Consider the following 19,389-nt stretch of genomic DNA (forward strand, 5'->3'; position numbering starts at 1 on the left):
CACACAAACAAAATATGTTTTTAAATTAGTATCAGTGTCAGTTAATGTCAGTGTGTTTTAGGTAGGATAAAAATAAAGCAAAATGCACACTATTGTTTCTGGGCTGTACTACGGGTAAGCAACAAATAACATAATATATATGATCAGGAGAATTTATTTTGGGTTGTTCTTTGGTGGAAGGTTATGAAAATATACAGCTAAATTTAAAAAATATTACTATTTTGGGCCGGTTTTCCTTTGAAAATAAAAAAGAAATCCCCTCTCCTCTTGACTCTTCTTCTTTCTCTTCTTATTTATCTCCTCCTTCTACTTTGTAGCTTTCCCTTCAGTTCTTTGTTTATGCAGTTCTTACAACCTATCGGACCCCCGGGCGTGCGTCTGGTGAGGATGGTTACAATGAATGACTAAATCTCTTCACTAGTATATCATATATTTCTCTACATACATATTCACTGTCAACTTGTTGCACTGCCTTGTATCCTCCATTAATACGCTTTGGTGTTCAGGTTATAATTCATCACCCATCTCAGTTTGGAATATCGAGCTTTGTCCATCCCGGACTCAGGACTTTCATCAGTGCGGTATACTGCATTAGGAATTATTGTAACATTCTTTTTGTGTCCCCCTGTTGGGAACCCTTCCTCATACCATGTCTGACGTACCCATTTCATTGTTGAACTAATGTGTAAAGTTTTTGTTTGCAATAAAATTCCTTTGTAAAAGAAAATAAAAAAGAAATCAGGAGATAGCCATTACCATTTACCACCAAATGAAAGCCCAATTGCTTTGTAAAAGAAAATAGAAAAGAAATCAGGAGATAGCCATTACCATTTACTACCAAATGAAAGCCCTATTTGTCCTGGAAAAAAACAAGGCATAATCCACTCGGAAGCACAATGTAGTTGTGATGGTATATACAGTTTTACTAACACGTGTCAAAGTTGCAAAATTGTGCTTAGGCAATAAGATTTGTTTTACCCTTAGGCACAAAGGGATTAACAAGAGGGATTAACGCCAGAAAAGTGGTGCATCAGCTTTATTGAATTTTCGCTTATATGTCCTGGCAGTCCATATATCTAAAGTTGGGTAGTGCAACTGGGGGACAGGATGAAGAGCAGGCACAGAGGAGAAAAATGAAAGAGAACAGCAGGAGCATGTAGGTCCTGCTATCAGCATCCCATTTTACAAAAACAATTGGCTTTAAAATAAGTTTGGCTCGGTTTAACCAGTTCCTGCCTGCCGTATAATCAAATGACGGCCGGACGGGACCGTTCTAGTTCTGGGAGGACATCATATGGTGTCCTTCCAATTTTACTGCGCATGTGCACCCATTTAGGTGCACAGCGATTAGTGGTGAGCTGTGTCACTAGGACAATCACAGCCAATCACAAATGTAAACAAAGACCAGTAAGCCCCCATTCACACTGGGGCGACGCTACTTCGCACCGTGACCTCCGAGGTCGCGGTGCGAGCAGCGCACCGCGACCTCGGAGCGGCCGCCACGGACTTCGTAACATTGAAGTCTATGGCGGTCGCCTCCTGGTCGCCCCAAAGAAGCTCCGGACCCTTTTTCTGAGTCGGAGCGACTTGTGTCGCTCCTATCAGAACGGGTCCGCAGCTTCCCTATGGGAGGCGACCTGCGGCGACCTGTCGCCCCAGTGTGAACGGGGGCTAACTCTTTGTTTACACAAATGTAAACAAAGATCAGTGACTCATTGTTACTGCGCTTTTTCACCTCACACACAGATCGGTTACCAGAGAATCGTGAGTTACCAGTCTATAGAGCATTTACTGTGCACAACAGCCCACTGCCCACAATAAAGAGTACCTGTCTGTCCTCAGCAGTGTACCTGTCACCCATCAGTGCCCATCAGGGCAACTGTTGCCATTCAGCAGTGCCGAACAGTGCCCATCAGTTTACCTGTCACCCATCAGCAGTGTACCTGTTTCCCATAAGCAGTGTACCTGTCATCCATCAGTGCCCATCAGCAGTGTACCTGTCAGCTATCAGTGCCCCTCAGCAGTGCACCTGTCGCCAATCAGTATATATCACACATCGCCCAGCAGTATACCCGTCACACAGCGACCATCAGCAGAGTGCCTGTTTTACAGCCACCATCAGAAGTCTACCTGTCCCAGTGTCACCAGAGCCACCCATGTCCAAAATATTTTACGCTAGTGAGGAGGCATTTCAAATCCTCAGTATGACAGATGAGAGCAGTGGGGTGCTTTCACCATCCAATTCCAATCTGGCATATGAACCCATCGAAAGTAGTGGATCGGCGACCGAATTGGAAGTGGAAAGGGTCCCTCCTAAAGGGTAAGAATCAGGGCCCAAACATATCTCCCAGACACAGTGGCAAACCCATTATGGCTGCCTTTCAACCCAAGTACAGCAAGTATTCCCCCTTTTCTCCGCACAGCCAGGTGTGCAGGCCAACACTGAAAATTTTTCAGAAATTGATTTTAATTGAATTTATTTTTGTCCGACAGTTTACTTCAGTTTATTGTGGACCAGACCAATATTTTTGCCCAACAATATATTTCTAACAAACCCCAGCACATCCGTATAAGTGGAAACGACATTGGAGGAGTTCAAGTTATTTATGTGCCTAATCATTAACATGGACCTTACGTGCTTACTGGTACACCCGCTCCATCCTTTACATGCCCATTTATTCTGCTGTAATGTCCAGGTCAAAATATGAGATGATCATGCACTTCCTTCATTTCAGTGACAATACCCAGTGCCCTCCCTGAGATCATCCCAACTATGACAAATTATAAAAAATTCTCCCAGTTCTTATTTTTTTTCCCCAGAGATTTACTGAACTGTCCCTGACCAAAACATATGTGTGGAGGAGTCCTTTGTCCACTTCACTGGCCAGCTGGGAATCACGCAATACATTCCCAGCAAAAGGGCCAGATATTGAGTAAATATCGAAAAGCTTTGTGAAAGAGCCCTGGGATATTTGTATACATTCCATGTACATGAGTACAAAGGCAACGATTCCCAGCTCCAGCCCCCTCAGTCCCCAACCTACATTGGCACGAGTGGAAAAATTGTCTGGGACCTGGCTTTTCTACTTTTCCAAAAAGGTTATCATTTCTACTTTGATATTTTCTTTACCCGTCTACCCCTTTTCCACCATCTGTACTATGAGAAAACCTTGGCTTGCGGTACTACCTGAAAAAAACAGGAAGAGCTTCCCACAAAATTTAGTGACCGCAAGGCTACAAAGGGGGGAATCAACAAGTCTGAGGAATGAGAAAGTGCTGCCCACGAAGTGGAAGGATAAGAGATGTGTACATCCTGTCCACCATGCACAATGACAACTCGATGGAAATTCCCAAAAGACACGGTCTCATCCAGAATCCTGCGTGCATCCACAATTATAATCTCTGCATGGGGAGGGGGGGGGGTGACCCTGGCCTGTTTATTTACTATGCCTCTGCCGTCTGCATTGTTTGTACACCACATTTCTGCCTTCCACCTGAACTGAACCTGGCCTGTTTATCCACTGTCCTTCTGCCTGCTGTCTGGATTGTTTATCAACCATATTTCTCCTTTCTACCTGCACTGACCTTGGCCTGTTAATCAACCATGTTTTTTGCCTGACACTTGGACTGATCTTTTGCCCTCCTACTGTAGTAGTGGGATTTAAGATAACACAGGGGTCTCACATATGTGAGGGGCTTCAGAATAGTGTTCTGACTAGAGAAAAACTGTTTTTGGTTTTCGCTGGATTTTGTAATTCCCAGATCAGGGTCTGGACACCGGAGGCTATAAAGGGATTTGGGTGGGATGCAGCCTCTACCCTTGTGCCCATTCTTTCCTGAGGTCCTAAGCTTGATGTTCCTGCCTGCTGCCTGGACCAAAACTTTGGCTGTGCTGACCATATCTCTGCCTGCTGCCTGTACTGACCCAGGACCTTCAATAGGCCATGTTCCTGTCTGCTGCCCAGACAAATACTTTGGCTGTGCTGGTCATATCTCTGCCTTCCGCCTGTAATGACCAAGGACTTTTTATGGACCATGTTCCTGCCTGCCTGCTGTCTAGACAATGACTTTGGCTGTGCTGATCATATGTTTGCCTGCACCAACTCAGGTCTTTTTTATGGACCATGTTCCTGCCGGTTGCTTGGACCAATAATTTGGCTGTGCTGACCTTATCTCTGCCTGCTGCCTGTACTGACTATGGACAGTATTCCTGCTTGCTGCCTGGACTGACCACTGCACTACTAAAACCACAGGTAATCTTTTGTTTACCCTTTGCTCATCAGAATGTATTTTGGGGTATAATTCTTGGTATGTACATGCTATGTATTAAAAATATGAAGGGCCTTCAAAAACATGATAGGTTGTCAAGAAGTTAGATGTGTTATTTATGTCCCTAGAACTCCTGATATTGGGCCTCTCTATGTGGCTAGGCTGTGAAACAACTCACACATGTGGTATCGCCATACTCAGGAGGAGTAGCCAAATGTATTTTGGGGTGTAATTCCTGGTATGTACATGCAATTTGTTAGAAATATCTAAATTTACAACTTTGTGTAAAAAAAAAAAAGTTTTCATATTCTTTCCACATTTTGCAAAAACATGTGGAAAAAAATGTCATGTTCAAAAAACTCAATATGCCTCATAGAATGTACATTGGGGTGTTTTCTTTCTAAACGGGGGTAATTTTGTGGGTATTTCCACTATCCTGGTGCTCCAGGGCCTTTAAAAATGTGATAGCTAGTGAGGAAATTAGATGTGTAATTTATGTCTCTAGCACACCTGGAGGTGCTACTTGGATATTGGGTCTCTGTGCGTGGCCAGGCTGTGAAAATGTCTCACTCATGGTATCCCCATACTCAGGATGAGTAGTAAGATGTGTTTTTGGGTGTAATTGCAAGTATGCCTATGCTGTGTGTGAGAAATAACTTGTTAATATGACAATTTTGTGTAAAAAAAAAAAGATGTTCCCAAGAATTTTTGGAAAAAATGACAATCATGCCTCTTACTAAATACCTTAGACTGTCTACTTTCCAAAAAAGGTTAATTTGGGTTTTTTTTTGTACTGTCCTTCAAGAAATGAGATAGACAGTCAATACATCAGGATTTATACATTTTCAATGATACATAGCTTGTAGACTCTAACTTTCACACAGACAAAATAATATACACGGATTTGGGTTATTTTTACCAAAGATATGAGGCAGCACATTTTGGCCTAAATTTAAGAAGGAAAATTACTTTTTAAAAGAAACTAAAAAAAATCTTTTTTTTTTTTTTTTAATTTTCCCAATTTTCGCTTATATCACAAAAAATAAAAAACCCAGTGGTGATTAAATACCACTAAAAGAAAGCTCTATTTGTGTAAAACAAAATGATAAAAAATTGGTTCGGGTACAGTGTAGCATGACTGAGTAATTGTCATTTAAAGTGTGAGAGCACTAAAAGCTGAAACTTGGTCTGGGCAGGAAGGAGGGTTAAAGTGCTTTGTATTGAAGTGGTTAAAGTGATCTGTGGTTGAAGGTTTTTCAGAGTCATTTGACAGACAATATTTCACCTGCTTTAACCCTGATAATTCCAAACTACTGCACCACAAATGCAGGCATTGCACATAGTTGTAGCGCAGCACCATTCGCTTAACCACTTCTATCCCAAGCTCTCCTCCATCAAAAAATTATAATTTTTTTTCTAGAAAATTATTCAGAACCCCCAAACATTATATATATTAGAGCTGCACGATTCTGGCAAAAATGAGAATCACAATTTCTTTGCTTAGAATGAAGATCACGATTCTCTCCTGATTCTCGAAATCTTTTCTGTTTTAAAGATATATATATATATATATATATATATATATATATATATATATATGTGTGTGTATATATATATATATATATATTTTATAAACCATTTGAAATAAAGCTGTGATTAGGATTACCCCCTCCTCTGTCATAGATTACTCCTGGGTACTGCTGTGGGTACTGCTGGCTGGTACTGCTGTGGGTACTGCTGGCTGGTGGGTACTGCTGTGGGTACTGCTGGTGGGTACTGCTGGCTGGTGGGTACTACTGGCTGGTGGGTACTTCTGTGGGTACTGCTGGCTGGTGGGTACTGCTGGCTGGTACTGCTGGCTGGTGGGTACTGCTGGCTGGCAGGTACTGCTGTGGGTACTGCTGGCTGGTGGGCAATTCTGTGGGTGATGCTGGCTGGTGGGTTCTGCTGGCTAGTGGGTACTACTGTGGGTACTGCTGGCTGGTGGGTACTGCTGTGGGTACTGCTGGCTGGTGGGTATGGTGTGGGTACTGCTGCAGGTACTGCTGGCTGGTGGGTACTGCTGCGGGTACTGCTGGATGGTGGGTACTGTTATGGGTACTGCTGGCTGGTGGTTACTGCTGTGGGTACTGAAGACTGGTGGGTACTGCTGGCTCACGGGTACTGCTGGCTCACTGGTACTGCTGTGGGTACTGCTGGATGGTGGGTATGCTGTGGGTACTGCTGGCTGGTGGGTACTGCTGTGCGTACTGCTGGCGAAGTGTGAGGAGCAGCGCAGAGCTCACTCCGCCTGTGACAGAACGGAGCCAAAACTACACAGCAAGCATCAGCTCCGTTCTGTCAGCTGAGCTCTGACACAGAAAGCCAGGATATCGTCTGGGTGTCAGGCAGCTGCAGCCAGCATGCCAGAGACTTTGGATGTCTGGCTATGTGTCATACCAAGACACAACACTGAGAATCGTGAAAGTTGGGGGTTGAGATTGCAGTGGGGGGATGAATTGAGATCGCGATTATCATACGATATATCGTGCAGCTCTAATATATATATATATATATATATATATATATATATATATATATATATATTTTTTTTTTTAGCAGAGACCCTAGGAAATAAAATGGCAGTTGTCGCAATTTTTATGTCACATGGTATTTGTGCAGCAATTTTTCAAACCCTTTTTTTTTTCGGGTAAAAAAAAAGTTTCATGAAATATTAAAAAAACTAATCACAATGTTACCACAATTTTTTATATATTGTGAAAGATGATGTTACGCTGAGTAAATAGATACCTAACATGTCACCCTTTAAAATAGCACATACTCGTGGAATGGCACCAAACTTCGGTACTTAAAAATCTCCATAGGTTATGCTTTAAAGGTTTTTTTTTTTTTTACAGGTTATCAGTTTACAGTTATAGAGGAGGTCTAGTGCTAGAATGATTGCTCTCGCTCTAATGTTTGTGGTGATACCTCACATGTGATCTGAATACCGTTTACATATGCGGGCGTGACCTACGTATGTGTTCGCTTTTGCATGCAAACGCGAGGAGATGGAGCACTTTAACCACTTACCGCAAAGCGACGTAGGGGTACGTCGGCCAAATTGCAATATTATACCGGGGTGATGCCTCTAGCTAGAGGCACCATCCCGCTACCGTGGTTTAGAGCCGGCGGTCGGCTTTCATTCGGTAACGTCCGATGCGGCTCGGGAGCCGCTCGATCGTTACCCGGGAGAGCGGGAGGGGACGCCCCCCATTCCCGCCGCCTTCCGCCGCTCTGCCCGGGCCTCCCGTCCCACCAGGACCGCTGGCTGGATGGAGTCCCGATCTAAGCCGGAAGCGGCTTCGATCGGGTCTACGATGACGTAACCCGGAGGCGGCGTCCATGACGTCACGTCCGGGTTACTCTGCTGCAAAAGGCGGCAGATTTAAAAAACGATTGTATTCAAAAATGCCGTTTTCGGCGTTTTGAATACATGGAAGTGTAGTGGAGGGGTCTAGACCCTCGATCCCTCCATAAAGAGTACCTGTCACAAGGGATGTTTACATTGCTTTTGACAGCAATAAAAGTGATCAGATTTTTTTTTTTTAAAAAACCTGTGATAAAGTTAAAAATGAAAATAAAATAAATAGGAAAAAAAATAAATAAATTTCAGCTGCCCCGTCACCGTTAGCTCTTGCACGAAAGAAAACATATACGGAAGTCGAGCCGCGAATTAAATCGCTGTTCAAACCACACACATGTGAGGTACTGGTCACATACCATACGAATAATTGAATATCTGTACGGTGTTGTACTTACATATTATTATTCACAAATAAATTGCTATGATTTACATTTTACTTATGAATCCCTAAATTTTTGTCCTGACCATCTAACCATTCTTAGTTCTGACCTCTGAACAGAACACCTTCTTCTTATGCTTGCCTTGGTTAGGTCAGACAAGTATTATTAAAATACAGGGACCTGCAATAGCAATCTATACCCATATGCTCCTTATCTTCACCTTATACGCTAAACTGGTAACCGTTAAAAAAATTTAGAGCGTCGCCTATTGAGATTTCTATTGACCGTAGTTTGTTGCCATTCCATGGGTGTGCGCAATTTTAAACCGTAACATGTTGGGTATCTATTTACTCGGTGTGACATCATCTTTCACAATATACAAAAGGAAATGGGCTAACTTTACTGTTTAGTTTTTTTTTTTTAAATGCAGTGAAATGTGATTTTTCATAATTTTTCCCAAAAAAATGGCGTTTTAAAGACCGCTGCGCAAATACCGCGTGACAAAAAATATTGCAATGACCGCCATTTTATTCTCCAGAGTCTTTGCTAAAAAAAAAAATATATATATATATATATATATATATATATATATATATATATATAATGTTTGGGGGTTCTAAGTAGTTTTCTAGGAAAAAATACTGATTTTAACTTGTAAACAAAAAGTGTCCGAAATTCCGAAATAGGCCTGGGACTTAAGTGGTTAAGAAAAAAAAAATGGTATTGTTTATTTTATTTCTTTCTTTCTCTCTTTTTTTACATTTTCCCTTAAATTTTTTATTTTTTGATCACTTTTATTCCTATTTCAAGAAATGTACACATCCCTTGTAATAGGAATAGGTGATGACAGGTCATCTTTACAGAGAGATCTGGGGTCTTTAAGTCCCCAGATCTCTCTTCTATGCTTGAAAGCCTGAAAAAAAAACATTTAAAACATGGATCAGGCTTTCCAGCAAAAAAAAAAAAAAGGAAAAGGCAGTTTTCACATCAGCCAGAAGAGATGTCATGCTTTCGGCCCCCAAGGGTCATAGAGATGGCCTGGGACCATGGTCTATGTCCAGCTCTGTGGTAAACCGCACCAGAAGGGGGCGGGGGGGGGGGGGGTTGGGGGGACTCCCCCTCCTGCTGCCTGTAAAACCTCTCAAGTAGCCAAACAGCCATTATGATGGATTTTACTTTGAAGGGAATTGCTGGCTGAAAAAAAAAAGATATCTGAATGACGCCTGCATATGACATCCTATGGCCGGGAAGTGGTTAAACTTTCAGTATGTTTTTACAGATATGACAACAGCTATTCTCCCTCGTCTGCAGCAATTTTCTGGCTGAATGGTGAACATGAAATGATTGTATGCACAAGCCTCAGCCTGCAGCTCTCTTTACACAGCTCTGATGCTAAAACTAAAAGGCCAGACCTTACGTAGAAATGTCAGACTCTAGTTCTGCAGCGTGACAGGCCAGCAAGCACAGAACATAGGTTAGACCTGCTGACAGCATTGGCCCACCCCCTTTCTTTTATCCTGTCTGCCTTGCGTCAAGATAGGACCCCTCCCTGAGCCTTTGCATCCCCAGCCCTCTGAGCATCTCAGCTGTTGTGCCACAGGTAGGTGATCTGTATTGCTATGGTTAATAATACATAAGCTATGCAGTTAGGGAAACTGTTTCTATAGGGCGTGGCTGTTTTCTAAACGGAAGCAAGTGCTGTGATGATGTATAGCTTCCACGCTGTCGGTGTGAAAACCATTTACACATAAAGATAGACTTTTAGTTTTAGGTTAGGTTTATAGGATGCATTCAACACAGATCTTAAAACAAACTGTATGCTGCTTGATGCTTTTCATTGGTCTGCGATTAAGACTCCGCTGCCTCGCTGTTAATTTACATTTAATTATATTTATTAGTACAATCTGAAATTTTAGACCATAACAAAGAAGTAAATATTGCTCCTAGCAACCAGTTTGGATTTGCTTATAATTGTTGTACTAAAGTGATTCATTGTTAATGTGGCCCAGCACTCCTACCTTTTCTTGACCTAATTTTCCCCCATGAATCTATAGATTTATTAAAGTGGAGTTCCAGCCTTTTCTGTGTTTATTAAAAGTCAGCAGCTACAAAAAGTGTAGCTGCTGACTTTTAATAAACACCCACCCACCCACATGTCCCACGATCCAGCTGCCCGAACCCTGGATCCTCTCCATCTGGTCTCGGCGACCCCGGCATCACTAATGTAGGCAACCGGCTGTGACAGCTTGCGGCTTCACAGCCAGGTGCGCATGCGCAAGTCACACTGCATGTCTTGATTGGCCGGCAATCTTCTGGGACCTCTCATATGTCCCAGAAGATTGCAGAGAGGGAGAGGCAAAGAACTTCCGCTCGGGGGGGGGGGGGGGGCCGTGCTCAAGCGGAAGTGGGAGCGGGTACCTGTCAAAACTAGGTACTTGCCCCCCCCCCCACAAAAAAAATGACATGCTAAATGTGGCATGTCAGGGGGTTAGGACTTCTTAACCACTTTAGCACCGGAGGATTTTCCTGCTTTACGTCCAGGCCCCTTTTTGCGATTCGGCACTGTGCGAATTTAACTGACAATTGCGTGGTCATGCAATGCTGTACCCAAACAAAATTTATGTCCTTTTTTTCCCACAAACAGAGCTTTCTTTTGGTGGTATTTGATCACCTCTGCGCTTTTAATTTTTTCCGATATTAATAAAAAAATTGTGACAATTTTGAAAAAATAACAATATTTTTCTACTTTGACAGTTAAAAAATATCCAATATATTCAATTTTTGTCATATATTTAGGCCAAAATGTATTAAGCTACATGTCTTTGACAAAAAAATTCTCAATGAGTGTATTTTTAACGGCTTTAAGACCGGAAAAATATACTCCATTCTAGACCAAGCTATATTTTGCGATTCGGCACTGCGTTATTTTAACGGACAATTGCGTGGTCGTGCGATGCTGTACCCAAATTAAATTTACGTCCTTTTTTCCCCCACAAATATAGCTTTTTTTTTTTGGTGGTATTTGATCACCTGTGCAATTTTTATTTTTTGCGCTATAAACAAAAAAAGAGCGACAATTTTGAAAAAATAACAATATTTTTCACATTTTTATATATGAAATTCCCCCCCAAAAAAATGTAAAAATCAAAATGTTTTAACATTTTAGGCCAATTTGTTTTCTGCTACATCATTTTGGTAAAAAAATTCGCAAAAAGCGTATTTTGATTGGTTTGCGCAAAAGTTATCGCAGCCACTAACAACGGGAAATTTATGTCATTTTTATTGTTTTTTTTTTTTAACTAGTAATGGCGGCGATCAGCTTTTTTTTTTTTTTTGCGGGACTGCGACATTGCAGCGGACAGATCGGACCCTTGACTGACATTTTTGACACTTTTGGGGGTACCAGTGACATTACTACAGTAATCAGTGCTATAACTATGCACTATTACTGTAATAATGACACTGGCAGGGAAGGAGTTTTATTGGTGATCAAGGGGTTAATGTATGCCTGGTGCTTACTGACGTGTGTGGGGGGAGGGGGACTATGTGACACAGGGACAGATCGCAGGTTCAGCTATGCTGAATCCTGTAATCTGTCCCTACCTGTCACTTAGGAGATCCGCCCGCTTTGTTTACACAAGCGGGCGGATCTCCTCACTCGATCCTCGACGATCGGAGAAGAGCGGCGGGGATCACCGGTGCTCCTCCCCTGGCCCGACTCCAGCTGTGACTGAATACAGTGGGAGCGAGCCTCTGGCGGCGCGCGTGCGCCCCCCACAAGGGGAGGAGTCCAGCGACGTAGACCTACGTCACTGGACGATAACGAACCGCTTTGCCGCAGTACGCTCCATGTGAGCGATCAGCAAGTGGTTAAAGGGTGGAACTCTGTTTAACTCTCTTTAAAGCTCAATTCTGGGAAAAACAAAAGTACTGCCTTGCAGTTGGGCTGTGCTCACCCTGCAAGGGTTAAATCCTCATTTCAGTCCGGGGGACAAGAACAGTGTATTTACTTACTTGACCCACTGCTCCTTCAGGCTCTCACCACATTGCTAAACTGGCCTCTGCTCTTCTGCGCTTTAGCAGTGGCAGGTCTTCTGACTTCATCAAGCAACAATGCAGAGCCTATAGCAGGGGCGTGGTTGCAGGGGTCGCAATTGCAACCGGCCCCATGCTCCAGGGGGCCTGTGTGGCTCCCCTCTACCCCTGGATAGGAGAGGGGGGGCAGCAAGTAGAGAAATCACTGTCCTCCTTTTTCCTCCTGTAGCTGCAGGAGGAAAATGGAGGGGATTGGTTCCTCTGTATGCTGCCCCGCCACTCCTCCTATCCAGTTCACTTGTGTTCTGCTGTCTCTGGGCCACTGTGTGCTCCCCTGTCCCCCCCCCTACTGTGCTGCCCCCCCCCCCCCCCCACTTGTGCTTCCTCCCCTCTTCTGCCGGCTGCTGCAGGGATGTGTCAGAATAAAGAACCAGCAAGGGGTCGGTAAATATTTATCAGCTCCTTCCTTTTACTGAATGGATGGAGTCATAGTCAGTGACATTGTAAAAAAATAAAATAAAATGATAAAAAATAATACAATTAAAATACCAAAAAATAAAAACTACTGACACCAGTGGGGGAACTTCCAGGATCGCAAAAGTCACACTTGCACCTGGGCGCTGGCATTCCACCACCGTGGGGAGTCCCCAAGATGGCAGGAAGGGAGCCCTCTGCAGAACTTGTGAAAGGGTCCCGCTGCTGGACCGTTATAAAGGGCCCCGCAACAAGAGTAAAGGGCCCCAGGATCAATGGGAAGGGCCCTTCATGGTTTCTTGCACCAGGTCCCTGTTACGTTCCGGTTCTAGTTACGCTTCTGGTCTATAGCCTTACATTGGACCTAAGCATACTGTAGGTGTGCATAGCCTATTGCATTAAGGTGTGCAACCCACAGCTCAAACACATATGCATGTGTGTGCATGTATATATTTACTGACAGAAGAGCAATGAACGGTATCAGGGAAGAGATTAGTGTCAGTAGGGCAATGGATGGTGCCAGTAGTTTTTATTATTATTATTATTATTTTATTTTTTGCAATTTTATTTTTTTATTTTTTTACTATTGTTTTTTTAGGAGCCACCTTAGGGGGCTTTTATGAAATATCAGGGGTCTAAACAGGGGGAATCTGCGCCACACAAAGTGATTAGGGTGTGCGCATGCCTATGGATCTGAATTACACAGAGAGACAGTCCACTACCAGATAGTAGGGGCACTAGATGACAGGGGAGCAGGGATCAGGTGAGTAAAAGTGCTTTCTTTGATCCCCTAGATGTAAACAACAAGCATTTACCCTTTGCCTGGAGGGGGGGGGGCAGAGCCGGGACAAGGGGTAAGTAGGAGGGTCAGTTGCCCTGGGCGCAATGTTTTATTGCAGGGATAGGTGGCACCTTGACCCTAACCGTAAGGGAAGGGGGGGGTACAGTTTGGCATCCTTGCCCTGGGCACTGGATGATCTTGTCCTGGCACTGGTGGGGGGGGGGGGCTGTTTGGGGGTGGGAGAGTTCCTCTGCAAGAGAGGATTTTTGTTTTCCCTGGATATAGGCTTTAAACACATAGAAGGAAAAAGATAATAGACCACAGAACAATCTTTTGTATGGCAAACTTTTTTTTAACCAGGATGAATGCTGTTGTCGTGGCTAGCAAAAGAGATGCTCATAAATCAGCTTTTTTTATAAGATTACCCTGTTATGTGTATGAAGATTTGTGGACTGCAAGCATCCCCTGACTTTGGCAGTTGTCATTTTGTATGTCAATCATTGTACAGGCCTGTGCTGACACCATTTCCCAGTTCTCCTCTCTGCACAAATCTCCCCCTTTCCCAGTTCTCCTCTCTGCACAAATCTCCCCCTTTCCCAGTTCTCCTCTCTGCACAAATCTCCCCCTTTCCCAGTTCTCCTGTGCATAAATCTCCCCCTTTCCCAGTTTTACCCTCTGCACAAATCTCCCTCTTTTCCAGTTCTTCTCTCACGGAACATATAGAGAAACAGACATCTAATGTTATACAAGCATAAATAAGAATAATGTGGTTGTCTTCCTGGTGATGCCGAATGCCCGTGTGTGGGTCAGGTCCAATACAGGGTTCCTATTCTTTCGGCTCTAATGGACGGGTGTTCATGCAATTAAAGAAGATCTCCATAGTGTAATAACGTAGACTTTTATTGAGATAAAATTCAAATGCACTTACAGGTAAAATTACGATCGATCATCCTCTAAAATCGCGTGGTGAGCGCCGCCTCGGCCTGCGTTCCAACAGACGCTAGTTCCCCGCTTTACGTGTTTCACCCCTCCCACTGGGCGTCATCTGAAGCTGCGTCATCTGAACATCTGATTATTATATGATTATGGCACATATAATCTGATTAAGGCACATATTCACTTTACTTGTAGCGTTTTAGACACTTTTTCCATTATTCTATCTATTTATTCCCAAGCGCGGGGAAACCTATATTTTCAATTAGGGTGAGAATACCTCTTTAAAGTAGTATTCAATCCAAAAGCAAACATTTAATACAATGTAATTTACCAATTCTTAGATGTGATGGCTGCATTGGATTTGGTTTTTTACATTTTATTTCCTTTATTTTAACCTATGATCTAGCCAGTAAGTGCCGGTTCACACTGTTCCGACTTGTCTGGCAACTTGGTCACCTGACAAGTAGCGGACCGTGCTCTGCAATGGGAACCGTTCCAATAGGAGCGACTCAAGTTGCTCCGACTTAGAAAAAGGTTCCTGCACCATTTTTTTTGCAAAGTTGGAGCGACTTGCATTGTCTTCCTTTATGTGAAGTCAATGCAAGTGCACGGGCGACGGCATTAGTCGCCCGAAGTCGTGTTGCCCTAGTGTGAACCGACACTAAGTCAGTTTTTTTTCAACAGAACAAGTAGAACAAGTGATCAGATGGTAAAAATCCATCTTCAATAGATGACCAAGTGATTGTACACAGCAGTTATAGAATGTACAGAGAACTTCGATTTTTGCCTGATCTAGGATAGCCATAGCTGGAAGGATTGGGTGAATATCATCTTATGTCAGCCCTCATTCGGTAAACGAAATAATAACAAAAAAAAAATAGCCCATTAAAGGGAAAAACACTTTTGCTGCAATACTAATATTTCCACATAACCCGCAAGAGCAAGATTTCTATTTTAGTCGTCTAGAAACCTGAATATTTCTTTTAATTCTATTATATCAAAGATTAGGGCACACAAGATATTTTTTCCTTAGTTGTGGTTTGTGTTGAAAAGGTATATTTTTGTGGTTGAAGTTAAAACCACAATAACAAAAATCCCATTATAACTGTGAAGCCGCAATGTTTGTTTTCTTTTCCATTTGGGCCAAAAATAAATCCTAGCTATAAGGATGTGTATTAATTTATCAAGCCTTGAAATAAAACAAGGTATTACAGCAGGTGTATTTTGGGATTTATCACAAAAGTTACAAAAGATGCTTATCAAATATATTTTTTCTCTTTTTAAAAAAAGGCCCTTTGACTGACTGGGGTGCCACGCTTTTTGAATGCATCCCAACACACCTTGCAAGAGGACTAAAAAAAAAATACGCGTGCGTTTCAGAGCACCATATGCATGGATTTGAACTATCTGTGCATTGTGGCGCACTGCTTTAAACAAATGCTGCGATAAACCTGTACTGTGTAGCATTGGCAGCCTTTACACAATGAATAGACTGCTTACTTCAATACACATTAAAGCTAGATTGACACTGGCATTAAAATCTAGCATTTGAGAGGCGTTAAAAACGCTCCTCAAACACCATTGTATCATGAAAATGATACAATGGACAGCACATAGTGCTGTTAACACTATCAAAACATGAAGCGTTAGCGTTGCCTCAAAATCAAAGCCTCATGTCGAGTCAGGAAGCTTTTGAAGCCTTTCAACGCCTCCCATTCAACTCTATGGTAATGCTTTGCAAACGCTCTGGCAGGCAGTTGCATGGCGTTAAGATCAGCTTAAAAACTGTAATGGAATAGGGGTTTGTGGAGCAGTTTTATCTCCTCATTAACGCTTGTAAAACACCTGTCTAACGCCCATACTAAAGCTCATTAAAGCAAGTCTATTGCCCATACTAATGCTATAGGAGCATTAGAAATTTAGTCAAGGGTGAACAAGCCCTAACTTGGAAAATGTCTGAGCCCTTAAGTTATGTGCACCAGGGCTGGACTTTTCTATGGCTCCATGCACACTAGCGTTTTTTATTTTTTCTTGTTAAAATATTTTTATTTCGAAAGAAGAGCATTTTAACACAATATCATCAAAAGATAGGTACAGGCTGTAAATAGTTTACAAATATATCAGCAAATAACCTAGTAACCATAATATAATCTTCTAACATTCTTAAGCATGGATTTTAATGTCATAGCAAAACCACAAGCAAAGAAGGTTGATGACCAAACAAGTCTGTGCGGTAAGAAAAGTGAATGCAAATATTTGTGTGTTAAGGGCCCACTCAATGGATGGTGTATCAGTAATTGTTACTTATGGCACTTTTCCACTGCAAGTACCAGCTCGGCTGTACTCGGCCCTGCTTGGTTTGCTTTTCCACTGCTGGTACCGCATGGTACGGTGTTGGAACGGTTCGGTACGGTTTGGTATGGTTTGCTTTTCCACTAAAGTAGTACTAAAGTTAAGTGGGTGGGATAACAACGATTCTCTGACCAATCAGTGGCTAGTAGTGACTGCATGCAAAGGATTGTAGGATATGGTACCGGGTATGGTACCTCTTGGAACCACAATCGAGTAGGTACTGTTTTTGAGAGCCGTACCATTCGGTTCCACGCAGTGGAAAAGCGCTGCCATACCGTACCGTACCGAACCGTTCCTACACCGTACCATGCGGTACCAGCAGTGGAAAAGCGCAAAAGTGAGCCAAACCGTTCGGTTCCATGCAGTGGAAAAGCGCCATTAGAGGGAATAACGTGGCCAACATCTGAGGTTAGGTATTGTTCTATAAAAGTGGTCCCCGTAGTAGTAAGAAAACCATTCCATCACATGAGTTATTAAGGGGGAGGCTGGTGAGGACAAGGTCACACCTTGGCCTTGGCCTGGAGTGGTAGAGGAGAACTCAGAAGGATGAAATTGTTCTCAGGGAAGGAAAGGAATGTGTATCAAGAGTGGGTGTGGTACAGCAGGGGATGAAGAGTAGAGGGGAGTGAGGAGGGTAAGGGAAAGTTAAAAGAAGGGAGGGGGTATATGGGGGGTTCCCCGAGAGAGTTCCAGTCAGCCTTGCTGGTCACTTGTGGGCCTTCTGGGGTCAAAAGAGTTTGGTTCTGGCCTCAAGGAAGTAGGAGGGAGTCGTCAAAGCCTTGGGGTAGGTAGTGGGCACACTAGTGTTTTTTAAGCTCCTAGAAGCTGTTATTAGCATTTTATTCTGCTCCTAGAAGCTAACTAGTGTTATCCTATGTATCCATGCACACTACTTTAGGCTATTAGCATTTTTTGAGCTTCAGCGTCTCGGAGCAGAAAAAGAGTTTCTTATAATGTTTTTCCAGCAGAAACGCTCCTAAACACTGCTAAAAGCTACTAATAGCGTTTTATGAGCCCACTCCTTTTTTTAAAGGAACTGCAAAAATGCTAACGCTCTTAAACGCTACTACAAAAAGCTATTACCAGCTTTCGTTATGTAGAGCTACCCTGCAGGAGCTGCTTGAATATTTTCGGTGCCTTTCAACCCCAAGAATAGTCTCTGCGCCACTGGCACACCTGGCAGTAATGTTAGTGCAAATACCACAGTAAATCGACACAGATTGTAGTGAACACAGAATTCATCTTTACTCTGAGCTTGCTTCAAGAATGAAAACAGAAAGTAACAATAGTATTGAGTAATAGGCAAATATGTATGTGTGTAGTAAATCAAACCACAATAACAAGGACTAGAGGTTATTAGCGAAACCCAGGGGCGTAACTACAGGGGTTGCAGGGGTTGCAATTGCAACCAGGCCCCATGCTCCAGGGGGCCTGTGCGGCTCCCCAGTACACCTGGATAGGAGGGGCGGTGGGGGCAGCATGTAAAGAAATCACTGTCCTCCATTTTTCTCCTGTAGCTGCAGGAGGAAAATGGAGGAGATTGGTTCCTCTGTATGCTGCCCCCGCCACTTCTCCTATCCAGTCCACTTGTGTCCTGCTGTCTCTGGACCCCTGTGTGCTCACCTGGTCTCCCCCCCCCCTCTAAATTGTGCTCCCTTCCCTCTCCTGCCGGCTGCTGCAGGGGATGTGTCACAATAGAGAACCAGAAGGGGTCGGTAAATATGTAATTTACCTGCTCCTTCCTTTTCTGAATGGACAGAGTCATAGTCAGTGACATTGTAAAAGAATAAAATGATAAAAAATAATACAATTAAAATACCAAAAAAAATAAAAAACTACTGACACCAGTGGGTGAACTTTTAGGATCACAAAGGTCACACTTGCCCTGGCATTCCACAACCATGGGGAGGCCCCAAGATGGCAGGCAGGGGGCCCACTGCAGAGCTTGTGAAAGGGTCCCGCTGCAGGACCATAATAAAGAGCAACGACAGTAAAGGGCCCCAGGCTTGAAGGGAAGGGCCCCAGCCAGGGGTTCGGGGGGCCCTTTATGGTTTCTTGCACCGGCGCCCTGAAGGTTCTAGTTACGCCTCTAGCGAAACCTCAAGGATAATATCCAACTGCTTTCAGGGGACTCCTCAAAGTGAATAACCCTGAGAGCAGAGATAAACACACAAGAGTGACAAATTGTAGTAAGTATGATAATACTTCAATGGATTACCTACCAACTTTACTTAAATTGGGCTCTGAGTCCAGGCAGGAGGAGGGCAGAGGAATGACCTTGTTCTGTATGTCAGTTCTCTCCCTTCTGCGCCCCAGCACCACAGTCCCAAATGACCAAGTATATTAAAAGATATTAACAAGTATATTAAAAGATGGGGTGTTTCAAATTGTGCTGGCAGTCTTCAGATAAATCAGGCAGGTGCTATCACTGTCAAGCAGAATGCAAGAGCATCACTGGTTCTCCTAATTAAGAGAAGCAGAGAAACAACAGCAGTTCAGTGTTCTGGCTTAGGGAGGATGCCCTCTTACCAATCCTTTGTCCTGAGGCCCAGAGGGGAAATATCCTGGGACCGATCCTTCAGGTTGCCTGACTGGCAACCTCCTCATGGGAACACCACACGCTTTTCAGAGACTCCTGGAGATGCACCCAGGGTTCTCCCTCTATAGAGAGGTCTGTCGCTGACCTTGTTGCTGTGGCAGGAACAGTCACACAAGTTGAGGACCGCAGCACCCTTCTCCAACATCCAGTCTTCCTC

General features: G+C 43.4%; 1 protein-coding gene across 3 annotated transcripts in view; it reads left to right on the forward strand.

Moving 5' to 3' along the window:
- Positions 1–19,389, forward strand: part of FGF1 (fibroblast growth factor 1) — a 202,066-nt gene that overhangs the window by 29,568 nt on the left and 153,109 nt on the right. The window contains exon 1 of one of the 3 annotated variants that reach the window (XM_082256508.1): positions 9,552–9,655. The exons of the other annotated variants lie outside the window; for them this stretch is intronic. The gene's annotated coding sequence lies outside the window, so the exon portion shown is untranslated. Of the gene's footprint in view, positions 1–9,551; positions 9,656–19,389 lie in introns of those variants that run through there. 3 annotated transcript variants of the gene reach the window in all.

The sequence above is a fragment of the Pelophylax lessonae genome (genome assembly GCF_965119305.1).
Source record: "Pelophylax lessonae genome assembly, chromosome: 4".
Lineage (NCBI taxonomy): Eukaryota > Metazoa > Chordata > Amphibia > Anura > Ranidae > Pelophylax > Pelophylax lessonae.